The following is a 22,377-nucleotide window of genomic DNA, read 5'->3' as shown; positions in this document are numbered from 1 at the left end:
GACAGGACGTATACACAGGACTTCGACCAATTGATGACAAGACCCGAGTTTTTGCGAAAGGACGTTAAGACATCGAACAGTACAATGAGGGATTTACGGGGAGATGTGAGATACAGCAGAATATCATCAGCATAGAGAGATACACGGTCCTCAAACTCCGAATTCCATCTAATGCCCTTCAGGGACGGCTCCCACCTCAACCAGGCCGCCAGCGGTTCCAAGGCGAGAGCAAACAACAAGGAGGACAGGGGACAGCCCTGTCGCGTACCCCTGCCCAGTGCAAAGGGTGCAGAGACCCGATCATTGACCACCACCTGAGCCATGGGACCGGCCTAAAGCAACTTGACCCACCGAACAAACTCCGGACCGAAACCAAACTTGGCAAGAACCGCCCACAAATACGGCCATTCAATCGTATCAAACGCCATCGTAGCGTCCAAGGACGCCAAGATGGCGGGCTCACGTAGCGTCTCGGCTCGTGCCAAGACGCCATGCAACCTTCGGAGGTTAAGCGCCGTGTTGCGATGCGGTATAAAGCCGGATTGATCAGGGTGAACCAGGTCCCCAATGACAGTCGCCAAACGTGTCGCCAGCAGCCTGGCCAAGATTTTAGGCTCCGCATTAATCAACGAGATGGGCCTAAAAGAGGCACAGCGATCCCGAGGTTTACCATCTTTGTGGATGACGACTATAGTGGCCAATCTCTGGTCTGGTGGGAGAGAACCCACCTCCAAAGACTCGAGAAACATAGAGCGCAGATGTGGAGCTAGCGTGTCCGGGCGTAGTTTATATAGCTCAATGGGGAGTCCATTAGGGCCCGAAGCCTTGCCGGATCGGACCGAACGGACAGCAGCGGCAATCTCGTCCACAGTAGGCGGCGCATCCAGAGCATCCCTATCAATGTCAGGCAATCGGGGAAGTGCAATATCCCGCAATAGCAGGTGGGAGTCCTGCTCAGAGCGATCAGACACCTGGGAATACACCTCACGGAAGTAATCGGCAAAACATGTGACAATATCAGCAGGGTCAGTACAACACTCTCCATTCTCCGCAACAATCACAGGGACGACACGACTTGCATTCTCCCTCTTATCCAGCCAAGCAAGTAATTTCCCAGCCTTATCACCCACATCATACAGGCGGCCCTGCTGTTCCCTTCCCATTTCCTTAGCAGCTTCCGTGACCAGAGCCCTGTATTCATGTTGTTTCAACTCCAATAGATGTAACCCCTCAGCGGTGACCTCAGATTCCAAGCACCCCTCCAGGGCTGTGACCTCCCCCTCAAGGCGAACCATCTCAGCACGGTTGGCCAACTTCATGCCACCAATCAACGAGAGGGCCCGGCCACGAATGACAGTCTTGTAAGCTTCCCAAAGTAAACTTGGGGAGGAAACAGATCCCACATTTTCCGCAAAATAACAATCGTGTGTTTTAACCAGCTCAGCCCTGACCCTGGGGTCCTTCAAATACCAGGGGTTAATCGGAGCCACTCGGCCCGCCGAACCCTGCCGTGCATCAACCACCAGCCAAAGCGGAGAATGGTCCGAGATACCCCTTGCCAGATGTTTAACTTCCCGTATGAGGGATGCATGGGCCGAGGGCAGCAATATATGATCTAACCTCGAGAGACTACCATGAGCACCAGAATGATAGGTATATTGCAACTGCCCCGGGTGAAGCAAGCGCCAGCAATCAGTGAGCCCCAGCGTCTCAAGGAAGTCACTCAACCAAGTCTGGGCCTTCGGCAGTTCCCTGGGAGGGTGACGGTCACACATCCCCGAGACCACCGCATTAAAATCACCCCCAACCAAAAGCAGACCCTCGGGGAGACCCAGGATAAGTCCACTCAGATCAGCGAATGTGGTGGCTTGGAGGCCCGGGGGCACGTACACGGAAATCAGAATAAGAACCTTCCCTTCCCAGCGCCCCACAATGGCGGCGTATCGTCCCTTATCATCCAGTATGACATCATCAATGGCCAAGGGGAGGGAGGTCCGAACCAGAATGCCCGCCCCCTGGAGCCCGAAGTGAAACCCGAGTGCGCCACAAGGCGATAACCACGCCTATTCAGAGCGTAGCACTTGTTGCCGAGCAAATGAGTCTCCTGCAGTAAGACAACATCAGGAGACAAACGTTTCAGCAATTGTAGCACCACCCTCCTCTTGATCCCATCCCCCAACCCGTTCACGTTCCAACACAATATCTGAAGTCCCCTACCCCCCATCCCCGAATTCAGCCCCTCCCCCAAAGCAACTGCATAAAACAGGAGTTTGCCTTTCCTTCGCCTTGCAAATAACAGTAAAATTCAAACCAACAACCCAGTCCCCCCAACAATGCCAAAACAACTATACCCCCCACCCCGCACCCCTGCTGAAGACCAAAAAGCCCCATAAACTTGGAGTGTGCCTGTCGCCCAACCACCCAACTAATCTACGAAAAGAAAACCCAGGAGGAGAAAGGACCCGCTCACCCCCCACCCACCCCCAAAAGGACTATTACTTGCAAACATTAATGACACAGCATAGCACAGTTCAAAGCCAACATGAAGGGTACGGGGTCATAGTCGACATCTACTCCTGCTCCGTCGGGCCACCGTCCGCCCGATCTGATCTGCCAGAGTCCTCAAAAGGTTCTTGATCCGCAGGCAGCGAGTCAAGCCAGTCACTCACGACCCCAGGATGGTCAAAGAAAAAAGTACGATCCCTATGAACCACCCGCAAACGGGCCGGGAAGAGCATGGCATACTTCATAGACCTTTCCCGGAGTCTCTTCTTGACCCCTTGAAACCCCAGCCTCTGTTTCTGGACCCGTTGTGTAAAGTCCGGATAGAAGCTGACTGTAGAGTTCTCAAAGGCAATGGGACCAGACTGCCTCGAAGCCTGCAGGATAGCGTCTCTGTCCCGGAAATGAAAGATCCTCGCAATGATGGGTCGTGGGTTAGCACCCGATTTAGGTGTGCCGCCGGGGATCCTATGTGCACGCTCGACAGCGAAAAACTTGCTGAGACCCTTGGGCGCCAAGTGATTCAGCACCAGGTCTTCCACCAATAAGTCCGTCGAGGCAGCAGTCGATGATTCCGGGACCCCAATCAGGCGGATGTTATTGCGCCTGGCACGGCTTTCATAGTCCTCTAGGCGCCCAGAGAAATAGTCATTAGCTTTCCGCAGATTCCCGACTTCAGCCTGTAAGTCAGAGACGTCAGTGACCAGGCTAGTGTTCTTGAGATCCAGGGATTTGACCTTTTCGTTTGTCTTCGCCAAATCCGCCCTGATTAGATTGACATCAATCGACACAGTATCCAGTTTGAGAGTCAAGGCCTCATATTGTTGCCCCAATGAAGCCTTCATACCGGTAATGGCGCCCATGAGATCCCGCAACGAGGGCTCTTCCTCAATCGATGAGTCCTCCGGCATTGCCGTCGAGGGTTTAGATGCTGCGCCCGGCGAACCTTTAGTAAGGGTGTACCGGTCCATAATGTTCGTTTGCAAAGCACTCCCTCGAACGCCCGGTTTAGTCTTGCGCCTCTCACTCTCTGGCTTGGTGGCCATCTTAGATCCTGGACCCGTACGGGACGCCTGTTGTCGGGTGAAAATGGTGACTGCGGTGGCAAATGCAGGACCAAAAGGGCGAAGGTGGTGCCAGTCTCAGAACTGAAAGCCACGACAGATCGGCTTTAGAAGCGGATAGACCAAAAGTATAGGCACGTCCGGCCGTCTACGTAGCTAACAAAGTCAGGTTGATCTCCGGACAGGAATCGAAACCAAAAGCGGTCGCCAGCCCACGCAAGTCAGGCAGTCCGTTGTTGTTCACTTACTGGACGGCAGGCCAGACAAGATAGCTCGGGGCGTCACCTTGGAGCAGGCCAGAAAACTGCGGCGATCTGTAGCTCCGGACCCCGAAGTCCCAAAAAGTTTTTGGGAACAGATAAATGATCAGTAGAACTGCGCCAATAAACACCCGTCGTCCGAACCAGGATAAAGTACAGGATAATCGATGGAGGTGGCGAGGGTCCGGGAGCCCTGTGCTCACGCGACCATCTTGGGTGCGCGCGAAGCTCCTCCTCCGGTCCTGGGATGCTTGATTCCGGTCCAGGTAAGACATGGCTTGGAGGGGGGACGGGGGAAGATGGCGGCCGGTTAGGAAGCCCGGTCGGAGGCTCCTGACTGCAGTCGGAAAGTTTCTGTACGAATAGGCGCCCACTTACAAAAAAGTGTAATTCAAGTATGCTGCACTACATGAACTGAGAGTTATTATTAAATCAAAACGAGATGATATCCTACCTCGTAGACGACAACAGCCGGTCACTGCAAGAGCGGAAAGGGTCGGAGACGCGAGACGCTGCTGGCGGGCTGCTTCACAGATCCTGGGCGGCTGCTGCACTTGCGCGAAAAAACCTCCGGAGCATCGCGGGAAGACTCGGCTTTCACTTCCGAGGGGAGAGCAGCAGAGCTCACCGGGGACAAACACTGCATCGTGAACTCTCACAGGAGAGCCTGCATCCTCCTGTGACTCAACCGATTGAAAATAGGAAGCACAGTTTCGGAGGTGGAGAGAGCCCGAGGGTGGTGGTGACTGGGAGAAAGGAAGTAAGTGTCCTGGCAAACAATAAAGTATTCAATGGGCATTTCTCCGAGGGTTCGGACCAATTTGATGTGCCAGTGAAAGCAATCCCCTTGAAAGTTAAAGACTTCAAAACAGCGTCTCAGCCCATGAGCAGGGCAAACTGTGAGGGGGGAGGGAAGGGGGAGTGTAGGGGAATTAGCATTGTTACTGTTAATGTCCCCGAATCACTAATTGTAGTAAAAGGACGAGAAGACCTCAGAGAGGCCCCCCAAACAGAATCTGGGAATAGAGAAGGGAAGATTGCTGACACATTAGTTAACACTACTCCTTTGACAGCACACTCCCAGGAGGAGGGGGCAAAAAAAGGTGTTATTTCCCAAGCAGAACAGAACAAAACCGCAAGGTCTTTCTATAATCTCAGGAATAAACAATATTTTAAGCAGGACTATAACCTCTCTACTATAAAGGGTACAACACCGAAGAAGTCTGGAAAGAACCCCAAGAAGGTACGTCCCTTACCCAAGCTCCGAACAGAAAGGCTAAATTTAGAAGAGAAGAAAGCAAAAATTACCCCGTCTTTGAAAACTTTCTTTAAAGTCCAACATCTCTCACAACAGGGCGTTTTTCAACCCAATAAGGATCAGAGTGAACAGCCTACCCTACAGGGTTCAAACCTAATCCTCTTCACCGCACCAAGAGAGCTGGAGTTGAACCCAAATATCCAGAGCCTAGAGATTCTAAAGAGCACTGAGGCAATAAATATGGAGGAGACCAATTCAATAAATCAAGCGGAGAGCAATCCAATAAATCAAGCAGAGATAGGTGAAGCTTTACAAGTGAGCAGTGAAAGGGTAACAACAGGAGAGGAAGATGAAACAGAAATACCGAGAAAAGGCTCGGAGCCCCAGGCTAATCAGATGGAGAAATTTATGGAGAAGATGCTAAATGAAATGAGAGACAAATTTGCGATTTCAGAGGCCAATCAGGGAAAAATTCAAGAGGCGTGCGAGGCTTTGGATTGCAGGTTGAAGGACCTTGGCAACAGAGTATCAGAAGTAGAAGAAGAGGTGGGACAGCTCAGCAAGAAGGTAGACGGCCATCAAAAGGAGATCAGAACCTTAAGACAAGAGGGAAAAAACATGAGCGAGAAACTCGAATCTTTGGAAAATCAAGCCAGAAAAAACAACCTAAGGATTTTAAATATCCCGGAGAGCCAGGAAGGAACAGATATTAAAAAATTTGTGATCTCTCTCCTTGCAGAACATTTCCCATGGGCTAGCCTAGAGATTCTAGAAGAAGACATACAAAGGGTCCACCGAGACCCATTTGGAAGAGCAAAGGAAAGGAAAACGCCTAGAAAAATCCTCATCAACTTTAAAACATACACGTTGAAGGAGAAAATACTCGGTGAAGCATTAAAAAAGGGAGTTTTCAGCAAAGATAATTGGTCTTTCAGGATAAGATCAGATATGTCTAAAGCATCTCAAGATCGGCAATGGGAGTTGGGGCAATTCATGGCAGAATTAAAATCCCTGGGGGCAGTGGTCCAAATGAAGTTCCCCCCATCGCTTAGAATAATGTGGAGGAATAAAATGCGAAACATCCGCGATCCGGAGGAGGTCAAAGAGTTTCTCGAGATGGCCAGAAACACCATAAGAACTGAAAATCTAACCAACCACTAGAAATATAAAAGGACCATTTCAGGGTTAAAATAGAAGGCACAAAAACAGGCGCAAACAGAGAATAGAAGAGTCAAGGAGCTGAAAAGGGGCAAGAAAGTAGCCCTGAAAAAAGAAGAAAAAGGAGGCTTCCCCAGGGAGGGTAATCAAGTTGCACATGAAACAAAATCAAAAAATATAAACAGAATACGGGTGGGGAGCAAATTAGGGGAAAAAACAAAAAAAAAAAAATCCTCAAACTATCATGGAAAATGGGCATCCAAGGTTACAGCTAGCAAAAAATACTGTGAATACCAGCATACACTATACAATTTGGATAATTGATGGGATCAATAACCAGAAAGTTTAATATACTCTCATGGAATGTAAACGGGCTCAGGGTGAAAAATAGAAGAAATAGAATTTTGGAGTATTTAAAGTCATCAGATAATGAGATTATTATACTACAGGAAACTCATCTTTTGAGAGAAGAATGGAGTCAGATAATGAAAAATCTTGGCTGGGTGGACATATATGTATGCACAAATCAGGAATGCAATGTGAAAGGGATAGTAATTATCTTCAAGAAAACACTCAAAATCAAGCTAGTATCGTCCGAAGCGGACAGTAAAGGCAGATGGGCTATAGCCAATATAAGAATTGGAAACGATTTTTACACAATAGCAGGGTACTATGGCCCAAACACAGATGACTCAGGTCCATTACAAAAGTTATATACCCATTTATTGTCGGTGACTTCACCAATAATTTTGGGAGGTGACTTCAATATAATTATAGATCCTAAAGTAGATAGATCACCCCCGGGAAGACAAAAAAATCTCCCTAATATGAGAGAGTGGCTTGGGATTTACAAAAGAGATTTAAACTTACTAGACATATGGAAGTTAAAAGGGGAGAAAAAACAACCGTTTACCCTACATAATAAGAAACTGGGTCATAGATCGAGAATCGATTACTTCTTAATAGATAGAAGCTTAATAGAAGATGTAATAAAGTTAGAACACCTTCCTGCTCACTTATCAGATCATTCTGCGGTCCAGCTTATGATTCAAAGGACGGAGGTTAAAACACAAAACAGAATGACAATTGAACGAGCTATATTACTTGAAGAACAATATATAGATGAGCTCAGGATTGAAACTGAACTTTTTTTTGAAAATAATAAGGTAGGCACATCAAAACAAACCATATGGGATACATACAAGGCAGTGATAAGAGGAAAATTACTTAGTCAAGGTGCATACAGATCAAAGACAATAAATCAAAAGATCAGGGGATTAGAAAACTCCATAAAGATGCAGGATGCACAAATTCTGGTCGAACATAGGGCAGATATAAAAGAGGAACTGGAGAAGGAAAGAAAAAGACAAAAAGAATGTCTCGTAGACATTTTAGAAAATAGAATAAGAACAAAGTGGGAAGCGAGCAAATTAGCAAACCACGAATATGGGGAAGGCTGCGGAAAACTTCTGGCATGGAAACTAAAATCAGATTTAGCCAGGAACAAGGTAGTTAGCATATTACAAGACAGTCAGTTAGCCCCTTCCTTCGAAGACACGGTAATTAGACAGGAATTCATAAACTTCTTTGCCAAGTTATACTCGGAAGATGTAAACCCATCGAAAGAACAAATAGAAGGCTACTTAAATACTCTACCCACCCTTTCACTAACAACTGAGGAGAAAAATTTTTTAAATGAAGAATTCTCTAAGGAGGAAGTAGAAGAAACAATAAAGGATCTGAAAAAAGGAAAGGCTGCGGGACCAGACGCTCTCCCAAATGAATTATATATGGCACTTAGAGAAACGCTATCACCTCAAATAACAGATTTACTTAATCAGGTGTACAAACATCAAGAAAAAATCCCAGACTCGTGGAATGATGCCATCATAACTATAATCCTAAAACCCGGGAAAAAGCCAACACTATGTGAATCATACCGGCCAATATCCCTACTTAACTGTGACTACAAGATCTGCACAAAAATCATAGCAAAAAGGCTAGGGAAATGGATGACCAAACTGATTCATAATGACCAGAAAGGCTTTATCAGAGGAAGACAACTGCAAGACCTGACTCATGAGTTAATTGGGGCAATCGACATTGCTATCTCTGAAAAAAATCCTCTCACAATACTTACCTTTGATGCCGCAAAGGCTTTTGACCGGGTGAACTGGGCTTTTTTGACTGAAGTAATGAGAAGAAATAATTTGGGAGACTCCTTTTTGCATATAATAAAAGAAATCTATAGATCCCCGAGATCGAGAATTCTAGTGAATGGGTGTTTAACCAATAACATACAAATTGAAAGAGGCACCAGGCAAGGTTGCCCATTATCGCCCCTACTTTTTAACCTATACATCGAGCCGTTGGCAAATCTGTTAAGGGGAAATGAAAAAATACTCCCATTTAAACACCAGGAATGGTCTAAAAAAGTGGCATTATACGCCGACGATCTAATGATTTTTACCAATGATTATCAGTCCTCTATACCCGAAATCAAAATCACTTTGGAGAATTTTGGGAAAGTTTCAGGTTACCTGGTTAATCACTCCAAAACGGAAATCATGGCTTGGAACTCAATTCTTCCCAGCCCAGATACTAAGAAGGAAATTAAATATCTAGGAATTACAATAGTTCACGATCTGGAAAAAATACCACAAATAAACCTAAAAAGAGTGGCAGAGGAAACAAGAAAACTTTTAAAGACCTGGACCAGCCTCCCATTAAGTTTTATAGGGAGATCAAATATTGTAAAAATGTCTATTTTACCCAAATATACCTACCTTTTCAACACAATCCCCTTAGAATTTAAAAAGAATACTCTGAAAAAATTACAAGGAGAAATTGCAAGCTTTATCTGGGCATCTAAGGGAACCAGAATATCGTGGAAGAAAATCAGAAGAAGAAAAGAACAAGGAGGTATAGCTAGCCCGGATCTGTGGGAATACTATAGAGCCTTTTCATTTAAAAATATAAGACCATTGTTGAGAGCTTATCAATATTACCCTGAATATCTTCAAGCAATGACCATGAAATCCGACCACTTCCTGTATAAATTTGGCCACCCAAAATTTTTCAAAAAGGTTAAATTGAAGATTCTGAAGGACGCGGCCAGAACATGGGTTCAGGTCAGAGGGTCTCTAAACATCTCATACTATAGCCCTCTGGCTCCCATATGGGACTCCCCAGGCACCCCAGACTGTCTGAAAGATTGCCTGGCAAATCCGCTAAAATTATCAAACATCGAGCACTGGGGCCAGTTACTAACTGGAACATCACTAATTTCATGGGAGGACCTTCAAATCAAGACCAACTTTACTATCTCCAAATTCAAATACTACCAGCTTTCCAGTTGGGCAAATACCCTTACAAAGCAGGAAAATGATACCGAAGAACTGGAGAAAGAAATGCAGAAAGTTATCCCCATAGAAAAAGAGATAGCCAGATGGTATTGGGCTTTAATAACATCAAATGAGGAAGATGCCCTGATTGCAGAACCAATTTGGGGGAAGAACCTCCAAATTCTAAATCTTGAAGAGGTGTGGCTGAAATCAATTGAGAAATGTTGGGCTACATTAAAATCAGCGGCCCTAAAAAGGAATCACATCTTCACGATTCATAGAGCCTACTGGACTCCTAAAAAACTGTCCAAATTCAAGGGAGCTCAAATCAGGAAATGCCCGAAATGTGGTGAGGAGAAGGCAGACGATATTCACATCTTTAAAGAGTGCCCATCCCTTGAAGAGTTCTGGTACGATGTGGGTAAGAATTTAACTACAGTCCTCCAACAGCAAATAATTGTAAGTACCTCTCTTGTACTTTTTGGGATTGATAGTAATATGGGAGCGGGCAAGCTAACAAAAGAGCAAGAAGATCTAGTTTTTGTGCTGATCCTTCTCGCAAGAAGGGAGATTTGTATTAAATGGGTTGGTCCAGTATCTCCAACGGTCGGGGAATGGATGAATTCGGTCATAAAAATAAACAAACTAGATAGAAGGGAAAAGCATACGAAAAGAAATAACTTTTGGGGAATTTGGGAAAATCACTTTAACACTAATTAATGGTCGAGATGGATTGATGAAATGATGATCCTATGATTAAGCGATGGTAACATCTGTTGATGGGTATAATACTCATCGAGTAGTCAATGGTGGCTAGCTCTCCCCGACTTACGAAAAAACAGACAAGTTACATATGTGTTGGTTCCAAAGGGGAGTCCTCTGCAATACCATCGGTAGGGAAACTCCCCTAGCATACTCGCGTTTTGGGGCAGTGCTGGTACACCAATTGAGAGGCTTGAACCCCTAGGATTCCCAAACAAAACATAAAAATCGCAATATGAGGATTAAAAAAAAAAAAAAAAAAAAAGACATGGCTTGGCAGTTCAGGCTGGACTGTTCCCATGAGGCACAGGGTCAAGGCTGATTTGCATATGGCCATGTCTGAACTGGGGTGGTGTGGAGTGCAAAAAACCGATGGATTTAGGCCCAGATCTCTGTACTGGGGTGAATGTATGACATTGTTCTGCATTCTGTCCATCAACTGTTGTTTTGCATTTGTCACCCCGAGTGGGATGGGTATGCTCAGACGTGAGTCCCATGCTCTCCACACCACTGGAGTCAAGCTATCCTGGCTGAAGATGGCTGATAGCCAGAAACCGTTCCTAGGATGCTTGATTCCGGTCCAGGAAAGACATGGCTTGGCAGTTTGGGCTGGACTGTTCCCATGAGGCACAGGGTCAAGGCTGATTTGCATATGGCCAAGTCTGACCTGGGGTGGTGTGGAGTGCAAAAAAACGATGGATTTAGGCCCAGATCTCTGTACTGGGGTGAATGTATGACATTGTTCTGCATTCTGTCCATCAACTGTTGTTTTGCGCCAATCCTGAAAAGCATCCTTTACTGCTAACAATTCCTTATCACAATGGAGTAATTTACTTCTTGTGCTGTTAACTTCCTGGAACTAAACGCTACCGGATGCAACTGACTAGTTTGTTTCTTTGCTTGAGAGAGTACTCTTCCTGTGGCTAGATTCAAAGCATCCCGTTTTCACATAAAAAGCCTCTTCTGGATCTGAATGCATCAAATGGATTTATTTTACATTTTAGGGGGGTTGGACATTTTTTTTGTTACAACAACCTTGGACAGGCCCATTGACACCCCCTCAGCCTAGAAAATAAAAACCAAAATATCCACTCTATCTGTGCAAAAGAAACATATTTCCAGCTTTACATAGAGATGATTTTCATGTAACTTTTGTAGGATGACTCAGACATGCTTCACATACTCATTCATATATTCATAAGATACCAAAATGTAATCGATGTATACTACTACGACTCTGTCCAACTATTCTCTCAGAATATCATTTATCAATGTTGGAAGGCAGCTGGGGCGTTGCATAAACCATACAGAAACACTTAATATTCATAGAGTTCATGTTATGTTCTAATGGCGGTCTTCCATTCATCCCCCTCAACTACTCTTACCAGATGATATGCCTCTCTCAAATATAATTTGATGTAGACTCTTGTTCTGTTCACCTGATCCTGCAACTCTGAAATCAAATTACCAGATGATATGTCTCTCTCAAATATAATTTGATGTAGACTCTTGTTCTTTTCACCTGATCCAGCAACTCTGAAATCAAAGGCAGAGGATAGCAATTCTTGACAAGTACCTGATTCAGAGCCCTGTAATCAATAAGAGCAGAGACTTCCATCTTTCTTGGAAATGAAGAATAACAGAGATGACACTGGTGATGGTGAAGGTCGAATAAAACCATTGTTCAAATATTCTTTCAGGTACTTCTATAGATCCTGATTTTCTGCTTCTTTAAGGGCATAAATATGATTACAAGGAAGAATCGTTCCTGGTCCTAACTCAATCTTGCAGTCGTATTCCCAATTGGGAGGCAATTTCTCAACATTTCTTTTGTCAAAGGCATTAGACAAATCTCGATATTCCTTAGGGATTTCCTGCAGCTCCATGACACAACTCATGTTTGGTTGTTAGCTAATTCTGTGGCAGGTGAGAGCCCTCTGAATCTTTTTTTTGTTATGAAAACAATGTTCCAGTATTCAGAAGTCATCTCTATTGTACGTCTCTTCCAGTCAATCCTTGGGCTGTGCTACGTTAACCATGCTAATCCTAAAATGTGTTAAAATGGGGGTCATCAATAAGATTGAACCTTAACAACTCTTGATGCCCATTTAACCCCAACAGTTCTATAGTTTTCATCTCTTCAGATATGGGCCTAGATGTTAAATTAGTTCCATCTACAGCTCAAATCGTTTCAAACATCTTTTTCATAATAGAACAGATTCCCATCTTTTTAGCATAATTTAGGAAGTCACAAAAATGTCCGGTGGCTTCAGAATCTATCATTGCTAAGACTTCTTTAATTTCTGAATTTCCAAATCTTGCCATTGATGAAACAATCAGATGAGGAGCCACTAACTGAAGGGTGTTGACCACCTGCTGGACTTCCGGAGTTGTCCATTGTCTTTTCCCACCAGGGCAACTCCCTCTACTTGTGGGATCTGTCTTTTACCAAAGAATTTGACTTTGGTTTTTTAGGGCATTCATTCTCAAAATGTCCTGAATTCCCACAATACATGCACAGATTTTTTCTCTCTCTTCTTAGAGGGGAGCTCTCTAATGGATCTAATTAGCATGGCTTTTCACTTGAAAATTATACTGATTGATTTATTTTACACTTAATTCTGTCAAATCTTAAAAGGAAAAGTCTCTTTTCTTTTTGGACTTCCTTTCATAAAGCCAGTGTTCAATTTGTAAAACTAAATCCATTAATAGGGAAATGTCCTATTGGCTCTTAGCGTTTGGGCTAAGGCATCTTTGAGTTCACCCTGGAGTCCTCAATAGAAAATTGCATCTCATTTATTTGTAGGCCACTCACGAATGACAATTAATTTATTAAACTGCACTATGTATTCAATGAGATCACAATTTCTTTGTCTCAAATAAAATAGCTCATGGTCTGTTGCTTGGTTTGCAGATCTTCTATCAAAAATGTTAAGAAAATTTGACTTAAATTATTAAAAATTGAACAGAATTTGATCATTGTGAGAAACAAGAGGAACGGACCATGAAGCAGCATCACCACTCAAATAAGATAGTATGAAAGCCACTTTGGATTGCTCTTCTCGGAACACTATGGACCTGCATAAAATATTTAGTGAACATTGTGTTAAAATACTTGTGCCTTTTGTAGACCTCCACTAAACTCAAGATGGGCAAACGAACGTTTGCGGAATTGGCATGAATCACTTGGGTAGCTGCTTCTGATTCTGAGTGAGAGAAGACTTATTAAAGGTTTCTGAACTGCTAGGTAGAGGTGACATACCTGCCACCAACTCATCGTCTTTTGCTGAATATGGTGGGTTTCTTGTTGGGATCCATTTACGTTTTCCTTAAACTTTTATGTTCTTCTCTAGTACTAGTTAATTGTTTCTGCATACAGTCTAAAATTCATGCCAGGGCTTTTAGATCTAGACCTGCTGCCATTTTCTGCTCAGGTGAAATGAAACTTAGTTGGCACTGCAATCTGTCAGAAGGCACCTTAACTGCGATTCCGCAGAAGCTGGACCTCAACGCCCCTCTACCAGTACTCACACCGACAAATACGTGTATCTCTCTGTGTAGGGCAACATCAAAGGGGAACAGGGAAGTGGAGAGAGAACAAGAGAGATTGCGTTATAGAGGAGGTTCTTCTGTCTTTCTTCTATTCTTGCCTTCTGCTTAATCTTCCTTGTTATGAGTGACTTATATTGCACCTGCATTTAAGAGATATGTAGAATATACACATTGCTAGACATTTCTATATCTTTTCCTTTTAAAATATCATATCTATATTAACATAATGCAATTTCTATATTACCCATGTTTAGGAGGCTTGAGTCTCTCTCTTATAATGTTGTTGCTGTATAATGTATTTAGGTGAAACAGATGGTTGCGACGTATAGACTGCAAATCAATTCTTTAGGTACTTGTAGAATCTGTAATAAACTCTAGTTGAACTCTATTCTTATGGAGTACTGAAGATTTTGACAGTTTTCTTTTAGATTGTGAACAATATATATATAGGTTTTTAACTCTTTACATAATAGACTGTTGCTCACAATTCTTGTCAAGTTCCAGAATTGCTCTAAACGTCTTAGGTAGTAATAAGTTCCAAAAGACAAACTAGGCAGGAGGAGGCAAAGTACATTTTCTAACCCAAGACAGCATGAAACAGTTCTCTATACTGGCAAATGATGCTGGCTTGATATTCATTGTCAGTCGAATGAACTGACTCAAAAATACCCTCCTTGAGACAATGCTGTATGCGCTGCACTAATGTCAAGCTAAGACACTATTCTATGTCAGAAAACCCCAAGACCGCTTTCTTCAGAAATTCAACAGGAAATGAACATGCTACTCAAGTGCTGTGCCGAGACACTGCTTCAAAATTATTCAGAAAGAATTTCTCTTCAATACCGATTAGCAAAGTGAAGACGCTCCGGGTGTCTCACAGGGTTCAGTTGAAGTGCAATATTTTTCTCTTGAGTATGCGCATTGACTCTGTGCATGCATACAAATTAGACTGTTCACCCAGATTCTTTATCAAACTTTCTTTGCTTTGAGAGCTGGGTCCTGGAAGAACATTTAGAGAGTTCAGGAAATGTTTTAAGGCAATTTTTGGTGGATGAAGGAGATCGCTTCCAATGTGATTATTTCTTTGCTTTTATCAGATGGACACGCTTTTTAGCTTTGCACCCTGTTACAATAATCCTGGCTACAATGGTCCTGACAACACTAGATGTAAAAGCATTTGTATCTAAAGCCGTACATTCTGTGAACAGGTGATTTTCTTGGACCAGCAATTAGTCTGCAGCTTTACCTCTGTTAAGTGCGAGTGCACTCAAAAGATTGAATAGTTGTTTATATGAATGAAAACATGCTTGTAAAGACTAATTCTCTTCGAAAGACTCATAAAAAGTGATTAAACATCATAAAAAGGCCTAGGTTTTGGTCTTCATGTGGTTGCATAAAATTACTTCGAGAGATATCTTGGAAGACAACACAATAACAAAATTGTAATGTAAATGTATTATCAAATCCAAAATTAATCTATAGCCGTATGGGCTAGTCCTATTACATCTCCATCCAAAAAGGTCTTATAGCCCATACAACAAAAGTGTGCAACTAAATGGCTTTCCCGCGTCATTTGTACAAGAAGAGGAATGTTTGGTGGAGATCTCTGTCCTGGGGTGAATGTCTGACATTGTTCAACAATCTTTACCTCAATTGTTCTTTTTGCATTTGTCACCCCGAGTGGGACGAGTATGCCCAGACGTGGGTCCTGTGCTCTCCATGCCACTGGAGTCAAGTAGGCCTGGCTGATGAGGGGTGAAACCCCAAAACCAGCCCCTGGATGCTTGTTTGCAGTTCAGGGAGGACCTGGCCTGGTAGTTTATGCTGGACTGTTCCCATGGGGAGCAGCGTGAAGATTGATTTCCATATGGCTGGGTTTAAACTGGAATGGCACGGGGAGCAAAACAAATTATGGATTTAGGCCAGGATCTCTGTACTGGGGTGAATGTTTGACACTGTTCAACATTCTGTTAATCAATTGCTCTTTTTGCATTGGGGCAGACCTTAAGCACTTTAAATCACTGGTCATTATTGGAATGTATTAAAGCATGATTTGGACTGGTGCTTGAACAGCATACTTATAGACTAGGAGGCTAGGATAAGGATGTTCTGCTCACATTTTACTTAACTGTAATCTAGGTAGGAAAAGAGAGGTACTGTTTACAATATTCTGAATATTATTGAAGACTTTAATAACAGTCATGAGACCAAAGTATTTACTGCCAGAGACTGAGCAATATTAAGCTCTGCCTTTACAAAATTGGCAATTTACTTGATTTTGTCTGAAGTAGTACAAGTGAACTATATAACAATCACAAACAGATGCTGCACATATATAGGTTTCATCCACTTATGTAGTGTTTGCACAACTTGAAGGGGGTTATGATGGAGAGATAGTGCAAAGTCAGAACTAAGAACTAGGCATAGGTGGACACCAAACATTAATTTACCCCATCATTGCAACCCTGTTCAAGATGGGCATCCAACTTGTGCCGCTTAAAAGAAAAAAAGTAAGCATCTTGGGTTTTAGCATTGGCTAAAGTTGTAGTCTTTCTCCAGCCTTTATTTCTTTAAAGCAGTGTGGTTGCGGAAACCAGGGAAGTTATAGCCAACAAAACTTGTTTAAGTCTCTCTTCTTCATGTGCACAGATACATCACAGGTCAACAAAATACATACAACCAGGAACAACAGCCTTTAGTAATTTCATACTAGGTGAAAGGAGGATGCAAAGCAAGGTATAGATTTACAAGACAACAAGTCTCTGAACAGAATACCGGTAGCTTCCATGGGAAGATGGGGGTTTGACCTAATGGGAGAAACTTGAACCTGTTCAGAAAACCACATATAACAACCAAGAGTTAAACAAAGTCTTCAGGTAAGCCACTGGTGCCAACTAAGGGAGACCCTATATAGCCATAACTCACAGTATGAATTAAATAAGCACCTTAAACAATCTGTGAAATGTCTCCTTCACATTTGAAAACACCAGTTGGCAAACACATCCACTTGCCATAATAGCAACACTGTGTTTGATCTACTAGCCTCATGAAAATTCGCCCACATCCTTGCAGAGGCTAAGTGCCGCAACTTTACAACTTGGTAAAACATGCAGACTGCAGAGACTTGAGGTGGAGTAGTAGACTTGGGTCTGACACAGTCTAAAGCTGTGGACATGCTGACAACTTCATGTAATCAGCATCGGACATATCCAGCAGGTGTAGGAAGCATGGCTACCAGGTCCCTTTTAGTTTGGGTAGAAAGACCATCATGGGGCACAATGTACATAGCTTGCCCACTTATGAAATACTCAGAGCATCGCCCCTCAATTAAAGCAGATAGTGGCAAGACTGGTCCATATAGAGGCCAAATACCTGGGGGGACAGTTCTGCGCTTTCCAAATTCTGATTGACTGATATTGTTTTTACTTGTAGAAAATAAATCTGACGGACACTGACATTCCAGAATGACCTGGTCCAGTTTCCATTCATGGAGGTCCATCAATTTTATATGCAATGTCACTGTTGTTTCTGATTTAATGGTGGGCAACCATGTGGACCTTACTCCTGATCGCACAGAGCCCAACTGCCCATTTCATGACCATTCCTTTATTGAGCAAAGTTGAAACATGCAACCAATAACAATTATGAGAACTGCATCCATTAAGGTCCTAACCTGTACCAAGTACTATAGTGATCAATGCCACAGCCTGTTCTGTACTGTACACCAGCCCTCAACAGCTTGCACTAATGTCTGCCATTCGTTGATGTCACATACAAAGTACCAGGTGAACGTACAAGGCTATAATTCTGAACAATTTCATCCCTGTTCTGTCAGCCTATGACATCTAAGAGGAAACATTTTCTGAAATGATGAAGAACCACCTATAGAAACCTATTGTCTGAGGTTATGTTGTACCACTGTTGATAATGTAACTTCAGTCTTGCAGCAGATGTGGTGGACATATAGGTTTACACGTTGGCAAGACCAACCTTATCTTGAGCAAAGGAATTATCCACACCCCTTGCCTCCAAAAGACCTATGTTGGGACAGTGTAGCTTATTGTAGATAATTGGGTGTCCTTTGTGACAAATCCCCCATATGCTTTAGCAGAAGCCCTAAATCCATTCCAGGAATACCTAGTCCATCCAAGTTGACAGTTAATTACTGTGCTGAATGCAGAATCAAGAGAGGGCAGGCCTTGAGAGATGTGATGAATACCATTGCACCACCGCCTTAGATGATCTAGGAACCTCTCAACCCCCTGTCAGTCTGACCCAATACTCTGGACCTCCATCTATGATGACCGGCGAGCCTACTGGTTCCCTCTGCTCACCACTTTCCAGTCAGATACAGGTTGACTCTCGAGCAATGAGCCCCCATCTCACACTATCGCCACCGCACCCATCGAAAGTTCCCCCAGCACGCATCCCTCCTTCTACACCACCTACTAGGTCGCAGGCCTGCCAATTGCCCTCCAGGGAACGTGTCCCTTTAAACCCACTCAATCCTTACTTGTCCGTCCCCCCCCTACTCTTATCAACCCCTCTATCCTTACATCATGGAACACCACAAGTCTGCGATGACCAACTCCTCCCGTTGGAACCACAAAATACCGCCTTAGACCTCTATGGTACACATTGAGACCCCCCCTCTCCGCCAGAACTCCCCACTCAACCTTCACCCCTCTCACAGCACTCAGACCTGGTGGTGCGCTTGGACTACATATCTCTCCAGTTGCACCTTCTCACCGTCGAACTTTATGATATGAAAGCCCTCTCGATCGAACACCTCCCCCTCATCAGTTCCCTCCTCTCCCTCGGGTCGGCCTTCCCCTCTTTCTCTAAAACCATACCCCTACCCAATGCTCCCTCCCGCCCCAGATAAGCGACAGCCTATCTCGTGTCAAACGATATCAATGACTTACTCAAGTCTTATTTACCTACCTTAAACACCAACAAGATTACTCACGGACAAATTCAAGCTATTCACGCTAACCCATACAGAGAACCCTCTCGCAACCCTAGAGGCTTAAATAATGACAACCTTATGAGAGTTAACATCATACAGTCTCCTCCCCCTAATACTCCAGTGCAACTTAAATGTGCACTACTCAACATCAGGTCAGCCAGCAAACACGCCTCGGACATATTCGACCTCATCCAACACAATGAGATAGATCACATCATCCTCACGGAAACCTGGCTCAATCCCGCTTCCACTCCCTTCCTAGACCTCTTAGTGCCTATATAGAAAGGCGTACAAATTTCAACGCGACAGACTGGACTACGAAAATGGCCAGATCTTCACATTTGCAAAGAAGTATGACAGTATTAAACAGAGTAAGATCACCAATACTACTGCTGCCGTTAACACTACAGGTACTACAGCAATCCCAGAGCAGATTGAATTGTCCTCATTCTCAGGGGACAGCTCGCAACCCGAAAGTGAGTCTGATACTGAAGCAAGGCGACAACAACGGTCGGGGTTTCGAAAATGTACTCCAGCGCAGGAGTTGGAGTTGGTCCAGCAGGATCGCAAACTAACCCTGCGCTCAGGAACTCAGTCAGCCGCAGGCAGCAAGCCAACAGGAAACGTGCAGAGAGGCGGAAAAGTAACAAACGCCGCAAACGTGAGAGGAACGCAAAGGAAACAACGCACCAGATGGCAGTGGAACAAAGCGCACCCAGCACCTCCACAGGAGTAAATGTCATCACCCATGCCAACGAGAATGCTCATGCAGTCATCAATCTAACTGACATTGTTCTGACCCCAAAGGAGACATCTATTTTGGCGTTAGGATTAACCTATAGTCCTCGTGGCGATTTTGACTACGCCACCACCAAGATTGATGTGTTTAAGTTTGTGCGCAAATTGAAATTGCGAAAATACCATGATTCACGCACAACATCGAACTTGCATGCATCCAGTAGCACTCAGCCTGTTGCATCTTCCCTGAACACAACTAATGCAACCAATGTAGCGGCCAACTTGGGAGCAGCCTTAACACAAGAACTTTTCGAGCTCCAGGAGGTGGAATTCCCCTCACAATCTGACAATCAAGTAGTGCTCGGAGGAGAACCTGTCACTGCTTCATGCCCGACGCCCTTCAAACCCAAATCAAAATTTTGCCCACTCATGATTAAGGACAATGTGGATTTATTTCATGATAGAGTAACCATGCAATTGAAGGAATTACAAATTAAAAATGCCAACAAAACTAAACGTTACAACTACAGGGACAGTGAATATCACAAATTAATCAAGAAACTTAGTGCAAACAAACACTTGGTGATAAGACAATCGGACAAAGGTGGCAACGTGGTCTTATGGCCACGTAAAATGTATTTAGAAGAAGCCCTAAAACAGCATAATGATAGGGACTGTTACAAACGTATCACCTTACAAGATGCCCTCTTGGCTAGAAATGAAATATATTTCAAACTTTCAGCCTGGAGGAGCAAAGGCCTGCTCACTATGGATGAATTCAAGTTTTTAAAAAAAGATTACCCAGTCACTCCGGTTATCTATTTCATCCCTAAAGTGCACAAGAACTATCAACAGCCACCAGGCAGGCCCATTATCTCTGCTTGTAACAGCTTGTTGGAGAATATGAGTAAATATATCGATTTTTTCCTGCAAGATTTTGTGAAAAGCCTGCCATCCTTTATCCTAGACACTAGTGATTTACTTAGAAGACTTATTGATTTCAGATGGAATTCCAACTACATTCTGGTGTCCATGGATGTCACCTCATTGTACACCAGCATATTCCATCAAGATGGCCTTAAAGCGGTGCAACATTTTCTCGGAAAGAGACTGAACTGCTTCCAGGAACATTCGAAAATGTTGTTAGATATGATTTCAATCTGCTTAGAGAACAATGTCTTCTTGTTTGCCAAACAACTATTCCTTCAGACCAGGGGAGTGGCAATGGGGGCCTGCTTTTCTCCTGTCATGTATTCCTATAGGTTCTGAATCGATCCCCCTATTCCTGACCCTATTCTAGTTAAACAAACCAACAAGTTAACTAGCAGTCAGCCCATGAGGCAGAAAACCCCCATGATGCAGATACCGTTATCTGACGCAGTCACACTACGGCACAGGAACGTGTTATCTGATTAGGTCATAACACTTGCGATCTAATTAGACAAGCGATATTCCTCCAGCCCCTGATAAGGCATACGGAGTTCTCATAACAAATCAAACCTATGACAACCTGGGCAAAACCCTGTGGCCATTGTTTTGATTTCACCGAGAACTTTAGTAAAAGAATGTGCTAACGAGCAAGTCGTATGACATCCTTATTGACGTATCTATGTCCATCCTTACGTCAATCTCGGCACCTTAAAGGTATAAATATTACCGATCTTGCCATATGCAAACACACGCGTGGTGACGAGACGGAGCAGCCATACTTGCCGAAGCGAAGAGCAGAGCAGACCCCGCTGGCAGCAGCCCCGCCTTTCTGACGCGCTGAGAGACGCGCTGCTTTCTCCTGCCGAGAATCCAGCACCGGCGTTTCTGGGCAGCCCTCGCAGGCAGCCTGGAATATCGAGACCAGAGAGAGAGATACCATTCCTCATTCATCCTAACTTCCAGGTACAGAACTGAATAACCCCTCACAGAGAATTCTTTAGTTATTCACTTGGCAAAAACAAACTTAACTTAAACTGTAACTATCTATTCCCGCCCACGTATTAGACTTAGGTCAGGTACACGGGGTAGGCGTATCTAGAAACACCAGTTGAGTACGTTTAGTCAAATGTATATGTGTATGTAATATATTTTATTCATTTTAAAACATCTTATGGCTTAGAAACCATATCAATGTTTTTACAGTATTATTTTATACTATTGCTTTTAATGTATGCACTTTACTTAACTATAAGTATTGCAATAATATCGATCCATTTCTCTTGTATGAGAAAAGAGACTGATCAATAAATAACACCTTTTTATTGAACACGCCCGTCTCTTCCTTTTCTCTACATTCTGATGAGACTAAGAATGCACGTACTGACTGAGTAAAATAATTTGCCTTTTGTTCACACGACTCTCGAGATTGACTCTTGATTAGGGGAGAGCAAAGTTGTCATGTTCTATGGTTGTCAGAAACTAAATCCCTTCTTGTCTAATCAGGGAAGTTAATTCCTCCTTGAACATTCGAGAAAGTTTCTAGTGAACTCTGAGCTAAGCTGGCAAACCCAAAACTTTAAGTCTAGTATCGACAGTAGTAGACCTAGTTAACGTCTGGCCTAGGCCTTTACTGCTGTAGGTATTATTCCAATGCGCAGAGCCTATTGGGAAGATAGGAACTACACTACACTCCCAGTTACGCCTGTTTGCACATGGGGTACTGGGAGGAGCAGGTCCTCATGCTAGAACATTGTGCCACTATGAATACCAAAGTGAAATTCTGGTCAAGGTTTATTGATGATTTGTTTTTTATATGGGATGGCACTGAGATGGAAGTAAG

Source organism: Lissotriton helveticus, chromosome 1_1 (genome assembly GCF_964261635.1).
Source record: "Lissotriton helveticus chromosome 1_1, aLisHel1.1, whole genome shotgun sequence".
Classification (NCBI taxonomy): domain Eukaryota; kingdom Metazoa; phylum Chordata; class Amphibia; order Caudata; family Salamandridae; genus Lissotriton; species Lissotriton helveticus.
This window is presented reverse-complemented; position numbering follows the sequence as displayed.